Here is a 12727-nt window from a genome sequence, read left to right on the forward strand (position 1 = left end):
GGGTCAACCCATACCTAGCCATCAATGCTTCCTTCATATGGGCATAAGAATTACGAACATCAACAGGTAAATCTAACAGTGTGTCCCGCCCTTCACTCAGGAACCTTCCCCACAACCCCGCTCCCCAATCTTTCTCAGGGACCCGGTGGGAAGACATGGCTACCTCGTAGGCTCTGAACCACTGCCCGATGTCGTCATTCCTGAAGAACTCCTTCACTACATCCTTGGGAATATAAACTCTTGGTTCCGCCGGTACTGGCGGTGTGCTGCCACCAGAGGGATTAAGCTCCAAACTTTTTGCTTTCAGCTCCAGCTCCCTCAGCTTCATGTCATGCTCTAATTGTAGTTTCTTTTCTTCCATGGCTAATCTTTGTTTTTCCATATCCATCTGCCCATGAAGTTTTGCCATTTCCACCTCGTGTGCCCGGGTTGCTGCCCTGTCCGCCAACTCTTCTGGCGACAGGCATCTGCCAAACTCATGGACACTTTCCGGTGGAACCACTTCCACCTAATTCTCTGGTGCCTTTGACTCATACCAGGCCCTCAGCGCCTTCACAAATTGTTCCTTCTTTTTCAATCCAGTTTGGGCAATCCTGATCTTGGAGCAAAGACCTTTCAAGTCTTCATTGGTACGACTCAGAAGTGCGTCTTCTTCCCAGTCTACGTCTTCAAATCCAGAGATTATGGAAGCCGCCCTTCCGGCGGAAAGTGAACCAGGCATGGATCTAACAACGGAGACTCTTGGCAAAACAAAAACAAATGCTAGCCTTGTGGCTGTGTTACTGGTCTGCTCTCACTACGTGGTGATCAGTGATTCACTATACGCAAACCACAAATGCAAATCCGTAAATCCCACCGCTGCCACCAATGTTAGAAATGAGGGGGCTCTGGTTGACGCAGGTGTGAACCCACAACAAGCAGGGACCCTTTACTTCTTGTCAGGGCGAAGGATGACTCCCCAGAATAACCCCTGCTCACCCTCTAGGTGCGTGGCGCGAGCAGTCTAGGCTAAGTCTCAGGCGTACACGGTTAAGCAAATGCAATTACACATACAGTAAACCCCTTGCATGCACCACAAACGGACACCAATCAGGAAGTATATAAAAATAAGCTTTTATGTAGATTCAGCAGATTCAAATACAAGGCCCAGTAACGTTGAACTGATGGGGCCACAATTCTTGGAAATACGGTAAAGTTCTCTTGGTGTTACGGAAAGTTCTTTAGGCGGGCACAAGGTAACTGTAGGCCTCAGCGCACTTCGTGCTGAGGCAGCGCCCAGGAAGCACACAGCAGATGACAGGGAAATAAGAACGTTGCGGACCCTGGATCCGATGCGAGCTCGCGGTCGAGTTCGTAAGTACAGTACCTTGTTTCTTGACGCAAAGGCGGGTGCGGGATTTCAGCGGCTCTTCGACAGAAGAGCGAGGCGGCGTCCGGGGCTCCCACACTTCACGAGGGTGTCTGATCTTCAGGCTCACGACAAGAGCGGGGTGTTGCAGGTGGCGGGTGAACAAAGCGGGGCAGCCGGGCACGCAGATACGTCCGGGCCGTCCGAGGCTTGGAGATGCTCACAAACGCCGATTCCGGCGGGAGGGTGAAGGTGCACAGCGAGCCTCCACGAGCGAGGTGACGGGGCAGCCCAGCACAGCGTAGGGGGAGCGGCTCCGATCGAGCGAGGCTCTTCCCAAGGCGGGGGCGGCTAAGCAGTCCTGGTCACGGCTCAGGGAGGGACTGGGCACGAGGGTCACAGCTCCGGCGAGGGAAAGGACACCACAGTCCAGCAGCAGGCGAGTGAAGATCAGGTAGAGCCCAATGGTCCTGGGGCTCAGTTCAGGGGGCAAGCTCAGTTCCAAGCCCTTGGAGATCGTTTTGGAAAAGCACAAGTCTTGAAAGTAAAAGTAAAGTAAAAGTCTTCAGCAACAGTTTCTCTTCTCTCCTTTGGCAGCAAGGTCACCACTGCAGGCCAATCCCCCAGGATAGGGACCGTCTTCCTCCTACAGCTTTCCCGGTGCCTCCTCCTCAGGCAGAGATTCTTCTTGGTCAAAAGCGGATCTAGTTTCTTAGGAGCAGGGCTCCTCCATTTATACCACAAATCTTTTGTTCTCCCAGGCCAGGGGGGCCCTTGCCTAGTTCAGTCCGGTTTCTGAGCACTTTGTTTACGTGATGCAGGCTTCTCCTTTCAGAGTGCAGGGCAGAGTCATCAGACGCTCCACAGGGGGTGGAGCCGGCATCGAGGTAGCGGAGCACTGTCCTATTCAGAACCTAGGAGCACTCCTCCCACCCATCTACCTGTCGATCGTCCTATTCATACCAGGCTACCTAGCCCTGCCCATCTGGGTTCCCCCAGCCCTGTCACTCACACCAGCCAGACATCAGATACACAACACGCAGAGGCGGCTGAAAGGTTTAGGCAAGCAAAGGCCAACTTTCTAAAAGCGGCATTTGCAAACCCGGAATACTAAAATAAACCTTGCGAAGAGATGTACCTTATTATTCCGAGTTCAGGCATACTAAACTCGATCTCCTACCATGTTCCCTGGGTCGGTTAGGATCATAGGGTGTAATAATCCAGGCCGCCCATACTGGCCTATGAGAACAGGGTAGCCTTGCAGTAGTGAACAACAAGATGGCGGTAATTCACTACTAGGACATGCCACGCATCCCGGCTTGTCCTACCTTAGGCGTACAATGCACCCTGCCCGTGGGCCTACCAGAGGGGTGACTAACATGCAGCTAAGGGAAGGGTTTAGGGACTGGCGAGTGTGGGCACTTGCCGGTCAGCATGTCAGTACCAGACTGCACGCAGGTTCTGCGATGGCAGACCTCAGATATATTTTACCGGCCGCTTCTGTGGGTGGCACAACCCGTGCTGCAAGCCCACCAGCGGTGTTCGTATTTACATGCCCTGGCGCCCCCGGCGCACTTTACTGGGGTCTGACAGTAAATCAAACAATCCAATCATGGAATCCAACCAACATATACAATTTACATAGGGAGCACTCGCACCGTGACACTGGTTGGCAGTGGCACAGCGCGCTGAGCGGCCAACACCATAAAAACACATGAGGCACAGCGACAAAAAAGAGGAAGGGAGACTCACGCCAAGGTGCCAGGTCTAACACCGGCGACCGGCCTGTCGACCTGGTTCGTGGTGGAGAGGGCGCACCGGTCGTTGGCGGCCAAACCTCCCGTGGGAGCCCCCCCGCGCCCCTTTATCCTTCGGATCCTCAACTTTAGGGACAGGGACGCTATCCTGCGAGAGGCGCGGGCACGAGGCCCTTTAACTTTCAACAACCACACCATTATGATCTTCCCGGATTACACCCGGGAGGTCCAGGAGCAGCGCCGCTCCTACACGGAGGTGAAGCAAAAGATGCGCTCCCTGGGCCTTCAATACCAGCTCCAATTCCCGGCCCGTCTTGGAGTGGTTTTCCGGGACAAGACGCTGTTCTTTGATACCCCCCGGGCAGCCTGGACTTGGCTCACGGAGGAAAGGCCTCTGCGCCAGCCCGCTGGGGCGTCATCTGCTGCTGTGCCCCGGGGCCGCGATGCGGCTGGCCCCCGGCGGCCGGGGCGCAGGAGGCGCACACAGTCCCGACTGCGCAGAGGCGCGCTGAAGGCGCGGACCCGGTCTGCCAACGCCTCTGAGAGACAAGTGAGGGACTCCTCGGCCTCCTCCGACGCATCATCCCGGGCGGCTGGGGGGCTCCGGCGCCGCTCGCCGCCCCTGCCGGGTGGGTCTCCCACTCCTCTCAACGTTCAGATTGACTTGTCCGACCTCTCCCGCAGTCCTACTATGTAACTTACTGTACGCTTCATGCATCCACAAGGAGGGGCGGCGGCCCAGGTCGAGGGCAGGGTTGGGGGAGCTTTGCAATCTTCAGATTTCCCACAACTACCTAGGGCGCGATACTGGAATCCGTGCTTCAGGAGGGGTCCACCACGCTCTTTACACCCGAGCATTTAGACTTGGGGTTTTGTGATTGTTGGGTCAGTTTGGGCGACAGATGCTTCCGTTCTTGAAGTGTAGGGTGGGGGGTGGGGGTTGGGGTCCTGTTGGTTGCTTCTCCTTGGGAGGCTGTTTTGATTGAGTTGGATCTGTTTTCTGTTGAGCCTCATCTGGTGCACTACACACTGCGTGCCGCCACACCTCTCCATGCAGTCGCCCGCGGCGGCTCTGCAACCACTCGCTCTCCTGCGCTGCCCGCGGGCCTCCCCTAGCGTGGGGCCCGCAGTCCTGGCCTCCCTTGCCCAATTGAGTCCTAACGCGCCCCATTCCTTTCACTTCCATGGGTGACCCCGCCTCCAAAGCTCAAGTGCGCGTCCTGTCCTGGAACGTGAATGGCTTACTGGACAGACTCAAGCGCACTTCGGTTCTTAAGTACGCCCAGCGCATGGAGGCCGATGTGCTCCTGCTTCAAGAAACCCACCTGCTCGGCGAAAACTGTCCCTTTTTGGCGCGATATGGGTACGACCGGGTATGGCACTCTGGATTTTCCCGAGGATCTCGGGGGGTCGCCGTCCTGCTGCGCCGCTCCCTCCCTTTTGTTTGCACCCGGGTGCTCCCCGACCCCCTCGGGATGGCGATCGCGGTTAGCGGCACGTTGGAAGGTCGGCCGCTCCATCTCCTGTCACTCTACGCGCCGCCCACCGGGTTGTCACAGGCATTATCCCACGTCGCATCCTTGTTGGCGACTCTCTCACCGGGCACCATTGTTTTGGGAGGGGACTTCAATGCTGTATCGGCTCCACAGCTTGACTCCTCAGGTCCGGTGTCGGCGCCCCGCGCCGCGCGGGCAAGGCAGCTGGGGAGCTGGGCAGAGGCTCAGGGCTTATGCGACGCGTGGCGAATCTGGCACCCACACGAGCGGCAATACACTCACACCTCGGCCGCCCACCACACTCACGCACGAATTGATGCGATCTTTGTCCCATCCACCGACTGTGCAGGCATCCAAGACGTCCGTATCCTTCCCAGGGGGATATCCGATCATTCTCCGTTCCTGCTGGGTCTGGGTCCCCCGCCCCGTGGGGCCCGCCAGATGTGGCGGTTCAATGCCTGGTTTCTCCAGGACAAGAAGCTCTGTAAAGAGGTGGGGTCCGCACTGACGCAATATTTTGGCGACAACGACGGGTCAGTCTCCTCGGCAGGGACCCTGTGGGGGGCTTGTAAAGCCACCATCAGGGGGGCCGCCAAGGCACTGGTGGTGCGGCATCGCCAGACGCAACTCCAACAGCTTACCGCCTGCGAGGCCCAGGCATTACGGATGGAACAATCTCTCTCTGAGGGTGGAGACCCGGCCGAAGCCCGGCGGCTGAGGCTGTTGCGGGAAGAGATTCGTCAGCGGTCGCTCGAGGCGGCTAAACTCCTCTGGCAATCCTCGGTGGCGAGGGTCTACGGGTGGGGTGATAAGAATGGGGCATTGCTGCACCGGCTGGCCACTTACCCGAAGGCATCGCGCATCATCCCGGCGGTGGGTGACTCAGATGGCCTGCTCCAGTCCTCGTCCGTGGCAATGGCAGACGCCTTCGCTCAATATTACTCGCAACTATACCGGGCCCGGGCGTCGGACTTATCCCTGGCCTCGCTACTTGCAACTAATAGTGTACGGCTTCCTTGTCTTCGGTCCAGTGACTGGGAGGGTCTGGAGGTGCCTATCTCTCCTGAGGAGATTGGGGACGCGATAGGGCGCATGTCCGCGGGGAAGACCCCGGGACCGGACGGCTTCCCCCAGGAGTTCTACGCCACCTATAAAGACATTTTGGTCCCGCGGTTGGGTGCCCTCTATGCCGAGGCGGTGAGCACCGGCTCCTTCCCTCCGGAAGCCGACATGGCAACGATTGTGGTCCTGCCCAAGTCTATGCCGCCCTCTTGTGATAGGTCGGCGTACCGGCCGATCTCTCTTATTAATACTGATATTAAACTTTACGCGGCGGTCTTGGCTCAGCGGCTCCGGCCCTTTCTGTCACACTTGGTACACCCGGACCAATGCGGCTTCATGCCGGACCGTGGCACTCGCCATTGTCTTCGTCGCCTACACGTGGCCCTCGCTCACCGCCATCTAATATCCCCATATCTCACTCTCCTACTGGCCGACTTCGAAAAAGCTTTCGACTCGGTTGGGTGGCCGTACCTATTTGAAGTCCTGACCCACATGGGCTTCGGCCCCAAGTTTGTTGGAATGGTGCGGGTCCTTTATGCGCGCCCTCGCGCCAGAGTGCTGGTTAATGGGGCGCTGTCGAGGTCGTTTCGGATCGGCCGGGGAACACGGCAGGGGTGCCCATTGTCACCCCTCCTTTTTGCTCTTGCAATGGAGCCGCTTGCTGCCCTGATCCGAGCGGACCCTCTCCTCCGGGGCTGGGAGTGGCCGGGTCTCGAACCGGACAGAATAGCCCTCTATGCGGACGACATTGTGTTATACCTTAGCGATCCGGCGCGCTCGGGCCCCCGGGCACTCCATATCTTAGGCCGCGCGTCTGGCCTCTATTTAAACCCGCAAAAATCGGTCCTTGTGCCCTTCTTGGGAATGCTTTGACTGGCAGGACAATATTCCCCTCCGTCGGCTGTCCTTCAAATACCTGGGGATTTGGGTCTCCCTTCTCCCGGACCTCAGCTGGGCTCTCAATGTTACCCCCCTGGTTAAGAAAGCCAAGGTAGACCTGGCACGATGGCAAACGCTCCCGCTCAACCCGCTGGGGAGGGTGGCGCTCTACAAAATGATGATCCTCCCCCGGTTCCTCTACGTACTACAGAACACTCCTGTGTCATTCCCGAGGCCTTGGTTCCGTGAGCTGGACGGGTTGGTGACCAGATTTCTCTGGGGTGGTGGACGACCGCGGCTGGCCTTGTCGATCTGTCGCCTGCCCACCTTTGATGGAGGGCTCGGTATGACCAATCTTTACCTCTACTATTTGGCCACTCGCCTCCTAGTCATTCATGACTGGTTTGGAGGGGGATGGTCCGACCCGGCCTATCGGGTTGAATTAGAAGACTTGGGTTTCTCCCGTATTCTGGGCCGCCTGTATGGCGCTCCCATTCCCGCCTCCTGCCCAGGCATCACCAGGGCGGTCTTCCTGGCCTGGCGAGCGGCGCTTCGCCATACCCGGTGGACCGGGAGGCTGACTCGTGCCACTCCCCTATGGCATGGGGCATAGATGCAGGACGTTGCGGCCCTGGAGGGTTTTCGATCGTGGGACCTGCTCGGCATCTCCCAGCTGGGGGATGTCTGGCGGGGGGGGCCGCATGTGCTCATACGCGGAACTGCAGGCGCGCTTCTCCCTTCACTCATCCCAATTTTATAAATACCTCCAATTGCGACACGCCATACGCACCTACACCCCTCTGGACGTTCGGCTGCCGGACCATAGCCCCCCGGAGGCCCAGGTCCTATTGGGTAACCTAGGGAGGGGGGGTATATCCCGGATACGCCGTTCACTTATTAACAATACCCCCATGGCCCCAGAAGGCTTGAAGGGAAGGTGGGAGGAATGGGTGGGCCCCCTGGACGAGGTCGACTGGCCCCTCGGCTGGTGACAGCCTCCGCCAAACTGAGGCTCATTCAGGTTTACTATCTGCACGCTGCCTACCTTACGCCGGCGCGTTTGCACCGTGCGGGCCTCTCCCCTGATGCTGCTTGCCCCCGCTGTGGTTTTGACCCGGCCGACTTCATCCATATGGTGTGGTCATGTCCAGAATTAGGGGGCTACTGGAGGGGCATAGAAACCGACCTCACGGAGGTCCTGGGCTGGGTGGTGCCACACAATCCTAGACACACCCTTCTGGGCATCACGGACGGTTTAGATGGCACACGGGCTGAGAAGTTATTCCTTATGACAGCACTAATGGTGGCGAAAAGAGACATTGCGGCGGCATGGACGCGCCCACAGCCGCCTAGCCTGGCCAAATGGAGTGCTGGTGTGGACTGGTGCGTGGCACAAGAGCGGACTCTCTATCAGGCGAGGGGCTGCCCTAAGAAATATCGTAGGGTATGGGGGAAGTGGTTGGGCAATGTATTATGAATATGAGATTCGGGGGGAGGGGGCGGTGGGGGGGAGGCTTCAGGTGGGGGCGGGGAGAGTGGGGCGGCCTCATACTGTAAGACTACTCAGGTGGCTTGACAGGCTCAATGTCTTGTTTGTGGTGTGTTTAAAACTAATAAAAACTTGTTTAACAAAAAAAAAAAAAATTAAAACAGTGGAAAAGATTGCTCCATAACACATGGGTAAATGAGCTCATAGAACACTGCAATTTCTCCCTTCCGCCACCTTCAAACATGAACGACGTTCATGACCTCACTGAGCACTATAACAACGCCATGCTTTCTGCCTTGAATGCGACGGCCCCCCTTCAACTAAAAAGAATACCTTTCAAAGACTCCAAACCTTGGTTCAATGACAGCCTAAATGTGGACAGAGGCAGCCTAAGACTAGCTGAACGCAACTGGAGATCCACTCCCTCCACGGAAATTCTAAAAACTCTAAGATTCAAAAGAAGCAGATACATCAAACTCATTAGAACAACGAAAGCTACCTTCTTCAAAGACCAACTTGACAAAGCCAAAAATCCCTCAAAACGACTTTTTGAGCGGATTAAATCACAATCCAACAAGACCTCTACCCAATCTCAGCACCTCTCTCGCCCGCAACCAAACTGCGATGCGGTTGCTGACTTCTTCCTCGAAAAGACAAATAAAATCGAATCAGATCTAAGGTCTGCTGCACTCAACCTCGCGCCCTCAATGACTCTTCTGTCTCCACACCCCTGCCCTCGCCTCATGGACTCTCCCTCAAAAACAATGCTTCATGGAGCCAATTCACTCCCCTCAATGACATTACCATCCTCAATATTCTCTCGACCCGTAAACCCTCAAATCACTTCAATTACCCCCTCTCCCCCAACTTCTTTAAAGAAATGATAGGATCACTAGCACCGCTCTGGTCCAAGATCATCAACGCCTCACTTCTTCAAGGTGAGATCCCAGACTGCCTGAAAGCTGGCCTAGTGCTCCCTATTCTCAACAAGCATTTACAATGCAATGGTCTCGGCATTGGTAAAGTTAGAGCTATTGGCATTGCTCATGACATTATTTTTGTTTTTAAAACATTTAAAGAAACGCCATTGTTATTTACAATGTCAATAGCTTAATCACTCTCAAATGCGAGACCTATTGCATTTGCACCCACACACAGGACCACCTACACACACACTGATTAAGCTATTGACATTGTAAATAACAATGCCGTTTCTTTACATGTTTTAAAAATAAAAACAAACAAAAATGTCATGAGCCATGCCAATAGCTCTAACTTTAACAATGCCGAGACCGTTGCATTGTAAATGCTTGTTTCAACAGTCGCCGAGACGGATGTCGAACTAGCAGGCATACTCAAGCGTCGTATTTTTTCACTGAAGAAGCATGGTATGAAAATACACATTTATTCTGTAGTAGAATATCCGTTTTGCACTTATGCAGCCCAAAGAGGAGAATCATCAGTAGGTAGAGTTAGTAGGCGCTTCATCAAGGTTCCCGAACAGTCAAATAAGACGGATAACCGTGAGGATAGTTCACTCGGTCAAAGACCCTGCTGCAGATATCGGAGTGAAGCCTGCAAGCCACTCGTTTCGGTCCCTGTATCATAATTTGGCTGGTTAATGTATCTGTTGTAGGACGCTAACTCAGTGCAACGAGCAGGCAACATATGTCAGCCTAATCTAGCCACTGGCGAATGCTAGTTGTGTGTGGCCCACTCATTCAGTTCTAGCTTAGTAACTCAACGCACAATGCATGCTGGGGTTTTACAACCCCTTAAAGCTGCAGCCCACAAGTCACACAGTGCAACCAATGATTGGCTATAAAGTTGACTGATTGACGTGTCACACAAAAGAGGCAGCTCTGTCAGGGCAGGACACTCCGGAGATCTGGTTGAGATCAACAAAAACTGTTTCTCTTTTTTTTATTTGTTATGGAACTCTGATCGAGACTTCGTAACTTCCAAAGTGTTTGCTTGAACATGTTAGTAAAGCCTCACTCCACGGATCCATTATCATGATTTTACTAGCTCCTAGAAGAAACAAATACCGTGGCAGCAGGCGCTATGCAAAAAAAGGCATCGTTATTCTTGAACAAAAGAAGCTATCCGCAGTAATAGGAGCAAAAATGATTTTATGCTATTTTGATTTTTTTAGGAATGGGTGGGTCAAAAACTAGAGGACAAAGAGAGATGGGAGGAGACAGGATATAAGAGGCGGGAAGAGGGAGGTGAAATCGAGGGAAGTGGCCAGTGAAGGGAAAAATGGATTTAGAATGAGAAAAAAGAAAGAGAGACCTAGACTTTTCCGGGCAGTCCAGGTCTTAAGAACTCTCTGTGACACGACACTATGCTCCGCCCTGCCTCTTTATTGTCCTATTCTCACAATACCTATTGTATGGAAAATCCTATTCAAAAGCCCCTAGCCTCCGCCCCCCTCACTTCGTACCCTGACACTGGTGTTGCTATTCGCCCCTCCTTCTTAAGACCTCTTTAACAGTCCCATTTTACCTGCTGTCCATAATACCCGGCCATGATTATTCTGGGAATGTCATTTCCAGGGTGCGGCTTTTTCCGTTCAGTTGCAACTATCTGATGTCACAGCTCATGCTCCGCCTTTTCAACCTTAATTGGGGAGACCGGATGTCTGTCAAACAAACGTCGCGATTTCAGCCTCTTCAGCGGTGATTGGGTAGTGAATTTAGAAAGAGCATGACCTTTTAATCGTCGGAAGAAATTTTTACTTTTACTCGACTAATCCCTTCCTGTGGGCGCAGAGTGGGTGGCATGCTACCCGTCCGCTAACCACTTCAGCGCTTCATAAGGTGTAGTAGGCACTATATAAATAGCCATACCACGCCATACTATGTAACCTTTTGAAATAGGACATCAGTGACCTGCACGTCTAAAAGTGAACCCAATCACACGGTTGCACGGTCCCCGACTGAAGCGCTTCTCTGGAATGTTTCTATCTATTGGGTTGAAGGTGGAGTTCTGGTTTGGGGCGGGCGTACTGGTGACAGACAGTCGGCGGGGCCGTGGGTCAGGCGGTGCACGCGGTGCATGTGGCTGGTTGTACTGAGAAGTGCTGCTCTTCGTAGTTTGCAGTAAATGGGGTCTCCTTATATTTGTTTCTGCCTCCCGCTTGTTATGTTTATATGCCTTAAAATGCAAAAATAACAGCCCCACGTAAAAACAAATGTATATTCTTGAGGGGAAAAAACGGCAAAAAAATAAATAAATATCCTAAATCAAAACCCACATCACACACAGGAAGAACGTACTCGGTAAAGAAAAAAATTCACGCAAAACAGGCAAGCAGCAAGACTTAAAGGTCTAATAATTCGCTCCATTTTGAAACAGCTCGTGAAAGCCGCAGTAAATGCTGGACATCTGCACCGCCTTTCATCTCGCGCCTATCTGGAGCAGATGCACGGGTCAGCACACAGTGCACTGTACATACTCCTTTCTTTTGTTTACTGTAGGGAGCCGAGCCTTTCTTGGGGGGAGAGAGAGGGAGATGAAGGGGTGGGGGAGGTTGGGGGGCAGGAAGGTAGAGAAGAAAAGCGGCTAACAACTAACTTTTGTTTTTCGGGAGACTTTCAAGGGGGCCCCTGCCTCCTGCTGCCTTTACAATCTCATCTGGGACTATGGGCCGATTCAAATGCAAATGCCTGGGGCCAGGGGAGGGAGTCCGGGGGCACAGATAGTGTAGGTCAGCTGAAATGTCAAACGCTCACTCAGATTTCGGACGCTCACTGCCGGGAATATCAAGGCCTCAGCCAAGCTTCTACAACTAAGGGAAATTAGGCAGCACAGTGAAACAAGCACACCACTGCCTTTCTCCGAGGCGAAAAAAGCGGTATAAAAGGGGGTGGTGATGGACGGAGCATCAGAACCAATCAAACACTCACACCCAGTCAACAGATCAGGGCTTGATCCATCACCGTTCTTTAGCCCACTCTGCCACCCCAGTTCAGACATGGCCATATGCAAATCAGTCTGACCCTGTGCCTCATGGGAACAGTCCAGCCCGAACTGCCAAGCCATGCCTTCCCTGGACCAGAAACAAGCTTCCTAAGACCGGTTTCTGGCATTTCAGCCGTCTTCAGCCAGGCTTGCTTGAATCCAGTGGCAAAGTGAGCAAGGGACTCACGTCTGAGCATACCCTGCCAACTTATGGCGAACAAAGCGGTATAAAAGGGGGTGGTGATGGACGGAGCATCAGAACCAATCAAACACTCACACCCAGTCAACAGATCAGGGCTTGATCCATCACCGTTCTTTAGCCCACTCTGCCACCCCAGTTCAGACATGGCCATATGCAAATCAGTCTGACCCTGTGCCTCATGGGAACAGTCCAGCCCGAACTGCCAAGCCATGCCTTCCCTGGACCAGAAACAAGCTTCCTAAGACCGGTTTCTGGCATTTCAGCCGTCTTCAGCCAGGCTTGCTTGAATCCAGTGGCAAAGTGAGCAAGGGACTCACGTCTGAGCATACCCTGCCAACTTATGGCGAACAAAGCGGTATAAAAGGGGGTGGTGATGGACGGAGCATCAGAACCAATCAAACACTCACACCCAGTCAACAGATCAGGGCTTGATCCATCACCGTTCTTTAGCCCACTCTGCCACCCCAGTTCAGACATGGCCATATGCAAATCAGTCTGACCCTGTGCCTCATGGGAACAGTCCAGCCC

The sequence above is a fragment of the Triturus cristatus genome, chromosome 2_1, assembly GCF_964204655.1.
Source record: "Triturus cristatus chromosome 2_1, aTriCri1.1, whole genome shotgun sequence".
Classification (NCBI taxonomy): domain Eukaryota; kingdom Metazoa; phylum Chordata; class Amphibia; order Caudata; family Salamandridae; genus Triturus; species Triturus cristatus.